Source organism: Dermacentor albipictus, chromosome 3, assembly GCF_038994185.2.
Source record: "Dermacentor albipictus isolate Rhodes 1998 colony chromosome 3, USDA_Dalb.pri_finalv2, whole genome shotgun sequence".
NCBI classification, from domain to species: Eukaryota; Metazoa; Arthropoda; class Arachnida; order Ixodida; family Ixodidae; genus Dermacentor; species Dermacentor albipictus.
The window spans coordinates 42,006,122-42,012,121 of record NC_091823.1 but is presented as its reverse complement, the minus strand read 5'-3'; positions in this window follow the sequence as shown (position 1 = coordinate 42,012,121).

Sequence of the window (6,000 nt, the reverse complement as noted above, 5' to 3'; positions counted from 1 at the left end):
AGATTGCCGGGACCTGATGTCGTCGGTCTCCTGACGCCGGATTGGGGGAAGTGACTGAACCACGCAGGGCATAAAAGGAGCAACGGATGGCGACAGTCACTGGTTGCTACAACTTCCCATCATGAACTTTTTCTGTAGTACTTCGAATTTTCTTGTGAATATGTAATATAAACATGTTTGTCGAACGTCCTGAATATTCGGCCCAGCCTCCCGTTCCCTTACTGCTCTCCGACGAAACTGAATTCGATATCTTCGGACCCCCAGTCGCAGCAGGAGTTAGCAGGAGTTAGCAGCTGCTTGTTAGGTCGTTTGAAGGAGTCTTTAAAGGAACGCTACAGAAGCAGCGCTATGCCGGACTTTGCTTAGAACACGGGAATGGAGTAAGGCGCACATTAAAACACATGGAAGCGCATTTCTAGCAACTGACGTTTATTGGAAATTTTGCGTGTTCGTGCATCGCGGTTCCCAGCTAACGTTAGCCAAGGTATTCAAAGAAAAAGAGGGTTAAAAATATCACGGTGCAAGATACGATTGTATGACCTGCGGTCAGAGCTATGACGACCGAACATCTTCGGTCTTAAGATCGTATCTTCCCTCGAACACCTTCGCTCACGTTAAGTGTGACACCCTGTGCACATAATCGCACAGCCACTCGACGCGCCCTACCTGTCTTACTGCTGAGTTTAATAACCAAATTTCTCTTTGAGATAAGAAGAGTGATGGTGTACCTTCGCTGATTATGGCACCTGTTTCTACAATTTCACGCTTACCGTTATCTCTGTGGAAGCTGATTATGCAGCAGTTTCAAAAAAGAATTGGAAGCAACCGCAGTTAAATGCGTTGACCAGCGTCCCAGCGCACCCCCGCACAATATGAATGACCGCCTCGTTATAGAGCACCGCTAAGATAATCAGGTGTGTGCAGAATCTTTGGACTCTGGTTGTGCCTCAACAAACAGAAATTGGCTCTTAACGCGCTTCTAGGTTTTCTGGTACACATTGATTTGACAAATTTCTTGTGAATTATAGTTACTGCGCATTTTTTAAATGTTTCTCTGTGTTCACAATAGTTTTACATGCTTGTACTGTTCTTGTAGTCCATAAACTTAATTCGTACTTATTTTCTCCGGGGTCTAAAGAATGGCCCTGAGAGTGTGTGCCATTTCGTTATAGATTTTTGACTGTGTTCTGTACTTTCACTATTTTGTTTATTGGTTAGTTTCTGTTGTTTTCTCTTTATATGGTTTTGTTTTAATAATCGACTCTACCTGTATCCAAATTTCGGATTTTTCGTATTTATTGAAGAACTGTTTACTCCATTCTAACGCACACTTTCGTTTATGAAAATTCTCTATATGACATCTGCGTTAGAATTGAATACAAAAGGACAACTGCGATAAGTGTTGTATATATGCCACATTCTAATCGTGAATCCCACCTGCCATAGTGTGCAATGCGTTTAAGAAATGCGGGATCTGAATTTCACAGATCAAACCGAACATGATAAGCCCTGGACCCGCCACGCCAGCCCAGCGGCTAAGGCGAATTGCGATTCTGAACTCGATGGCACGGGTTCAATTCAGACCACGTTACGATGGGAGCGGTATGCAAAAAAACAGTCATGCACACAGATTTAGCTGAACTTTAGAGAACCCAGTGCGGCCAAAAATTTTTCGAAGTCCCCTACTACGCTGTGCCTTATAATCAGGTTGTCGTTTGGGAAACATAAAACTCCCGAATTCAGTACGGCAGCATCTCGTTAAACGGAACCCCAAGGTGTACCGGCGAAATATGTTTCGTTTACAGAGAGCATTTTGTAGAGGTGTAGCACTCGGAGCCAGCTCCTATTTCCAAATTCCGGTACGCCTAATAGGCAAGCAGCCTTTGTTTTTCGCATTGCTCAACCAGTTACAATGTAGATTTTTTGTTGTCCTTTTCAAAAGACGAATGCCTCCGCACGTAAATGTTTGGTGGCATCCTCATCGCTCTACGGATCGTGGTGGCCGCATCTGCGAATGCATCCTCGTCGATCGAAGACGGCCTCACTCCCCCGCTCTCATCACCCCCACCCCCCGAACAAAAAAGAAAACCGGCAGATCCCACGTCCTGTGCAAATTAAGGTTATACAAAGCAGTTTGTGGTTCGCCTACCAAGTTAACTAAACGACCATGACAGCACCAAGACGTAGGCGCCTGTTTCATGGCCTACATGACAGGGATGTCATGACTTATCATTTATGTTCGTCATGCACTTTTGTCATACTCACTGTGCCAATTTTGGTACATACCAAGTTAATGAAACGACGATGAGAGCACCAAGGCATAGGCGGCTGTTTCATGACCTACATGACACGCATGTCATGACATTCTTGTCACGACCTATCATTTATGTTCGTCATACACTCTTGTCACACATACTGTGCCAATTTTGGCACATACCACGACGTAAGCAACTGTTACAAGACCTACATGACATGCGTGTCATGAGATTCGAGTCATAACCTATCATTTATGTTCGTCATACAATCCTGTTATACTATGACATTTATGGCACATGCCATGTTTACGTAACGACCATGAGAGCACCAAGACGTACGTGGCGGTTTGATGACTTACATGACACACATCTTATGATATTCATATCATGACCTATCATTTTGTGCCTCATGCACTCTTGTCACGCTATGACAATTTTCGTACCTACCCAGTTAACGAAACGACCATGACAGCACCAAGACTTAGGTGGCTATGTGCACACATAGATAGATAGATAGATAGATAGATAGATAGATAGATAGATAGATAGATAGATAGATAGATAGATAGATAGATAGATAGATAGATAGATAGATAGATAGATAGATAGATAGATAGATAGATAGATAGATAGATAGATGGATGGATGGATGGATGGATGGATGGATGGATGGACGGACGGACGGACGGACGGACGGACGGACGGACGGACGGACGGACGGACGGACGGACGGACGGACGGACGGACCGACAGACAGACAGACAGACGGACGGACGGACGGACGGACGGACGGACGGACAGACAGACAGACAGACAGACAGACAGACAGACAGACAGACAGACAGACGGACAGATAGATAGATAGATAGATAGATAGATAGATAGATAGATAGATAGATAGATAGATAGATAGATAGATAGATAGATAGATAGATAGATAGATAGATAGATAGATAGCAGTGGCGTAGCCAGGAATTTCGTTCGGGGGGGGAGGAGGAGGAGGGAGGGAAGAGATAAGGAGAAGGCAGGGAGGTTAACCAGAATAACGTCCGGTTTGCTACCCTACACCGGGGGAATGGGAAAGGGGAAAACAAAGATAACAGGGAAAGAGAGGAGGGAAGGAAAGAAGGAAATTGCGGTGAGTTCGCTGACGTGTGTGGCCTTACAGAAATTGCATTAATAGTCACAGATGGTCGCACAAGCCCCCCGTCGAGATCTCATTTTGCAGCGCGGCCTCCTCCTTATAAGAATAGTCGAGGGATCAAATACAATAAACATTAATAATGACTGCGTTGCCAGTGCCAAAGATGCTGCAAACGAATCCGAGACAAGTCAAGTATGTATTTTTTCATGATGATGACAAAATGTATTTATTAAGGGATGGCGCGAAGGCCTATAATGGGGAATAGGAAGAGGAGGGGGGAGGCGTATTCAGAGCCGTCCTAGAAGCTGCGCGTCCTTGGCGAAAGCCAAGAGCGAGTCCAGAATGACCTTGTCGGAATCTATCGAGCCAGTTGCGGGTCTAATCCACTCCTCGTAGGACGACACTCGCACCGCCCTCAGGTGGTAGTCCCGCTGCTGAGCGTGTCGCTGGCACTCCCAAAACAGATGGGCTGCGGAAGGCCGCGTGGTCATGTCGCAGTCAGGACACCTGTGTGGCGCCCGGAGCGGTTCTTGGTCCGCGGAGGCTGTGGGAGGGCCGGGTTCCTGCGATGGAAGGGAGTTGGGAGACGGCGATGGAGGGCGTCTTTCCCGGCGTGGCCGGTACTGCCACCACCGCTCTAGCACACCCGGTGTGAGGACGAAGCCGGAACGGAGCCTACGCAGCAGCACCTGCCCCGACCTGGGAAGACCCGCTGGAAGTGAGTCTGGGTCTGAGGGCACACTCGCACGGAGTTGCCTCTTGCATCGGTTGGCTGCTGCTCTCAGAGCTCTGTCTGGATCATACAGGGCTCCATTTGTCATGTTGCTTGTGCTGGTTGTGATGGTTTCTGAAGGTTCCCGGGAGACGACGCACTTGGAAAGAAGGGCGCGCGCCGCCTCATGGGCTCTCTCATTTCCCTCGATGCCCTGGTGACCAGGGATCCAATGAAGTGTTGCAGTGACCCCGTAGGCCGCCGCACACCTGAAGGCACCCGCCGTGGTTGCTCAGTGGCTATGGTGTTAGGCTGCTGAGCACGAGGTCGCGGGATCGAATCCCGGCCACGGCGGCCGCATTTCGATGGGGGCGAAATGCGAAAACACCCGTGTACTTAGATTTAGGTGCACGTTAAAGAACCCCAGGTGGTCGAAATTTCCGGAGTCCTCCACTACGACGTGCCTCATAATCAGAAAGTGGTTTTGGCACGTAAAACCCCATAATCTGTTCTAATCTAACGCCTGAAGGCCTGCTTGACGAGCAGTACTTCCGATGATGCTGTGTGGCGCGACTTGCAGGCATTCAGCGCATACTGAGAGTCGGTGTATATATCGATGTGTTTTGCTTGCATGTTGGTTGAAACTCTATATAATGCCCAGACTATTGCGCGGAGTTCAAGTTCCGTTGGGTCGTCAGCATCAGCATAAAAGAACGTACTCGTGTGTCTCAAAATTGTGCCCGAAATAACTGATATCAATGCTTCCATGTTTTCTGTATATTTAATAAGTGCAACAAATATCACATGAACTTTAGAACTATGTCAGTTTGAAGCCCGCAAAGCAGTGAGTGCATGCTGCTGATATGAAAAATGTAAAGCTCATGAAATGTACAAGTTGAGGACAAATATTTTAATGAAGATTTGTTAGACTCCCAGCCTTTCTCTAATGTGCATTTCTCTCTCTCTCGTTCTCTCACTCTCTGTCATTCAAGAACCTTGTTTACATTTTTGTACATATGCACCGACCAAGCGAAAATCGCAATGACGCTGTCCTCTGTTAGAATGTATTGCGCAGGAGCAGCTGTCACCGGTCGTGTATTGCGAGTAATTGCACCGAAATTATAGTCGCAACAGAGAGCACATATAGAAAGCAGCAGTTCTGCAAAATATACAAGGACGAATAAAATGAAAGTGAGCCATAGCGAATATATGACAAACGAGGTAATTTATTTAAATGTAGTCTTCATGAGCATTTAGACATATGTCCCACTGACAAACAAATCGCGTAATTCCCGTCTCATCAAAATCCTTGGGTTGCTGCTTCAAAGATCTGTAACTGACTCTACGTCATCGTCCGACACGAATTTGGTTTTTTTTTTGCAGTTTTTTCGGATGCTCCCAAATGTGGAAGTTGCAAGGCGACAGGTCTGGGCTGTATAACGGATGTTGCAGCGTTTCCCACTTGAACTTTGCCAGTTTTGTATTGACCACATCAGCGACGTGGGGACGGGCAATGTCGTGGAGCGAGATGATCCCATTGCTCAATTTTCCACGTCGTTTGTTGTTGATTGCGACACGCAGCTGGTGCGACGTTTCACAATATCGGAAATGATTGATAGTCCCTCCAGGCTTAGTAAATTCGATCAATAATAGCCCCTGACGATCAAAAAAAGCAGTCAACAACACCTATGCAAGTTCACTGCACGTATACACAAAACCTCGCAGAAGATATTTAGATATACGTATAAGTCTCCAATAAATCTACGTATCTAACAAAAAATTACTGTACATAATACACCAAAAAAGGTGAATAAACATTTTGCACAATCACAGATTCACAGAGAGCAAGATGCCGTACACATTCCATCCACTCCCCCGATGTACCGCGC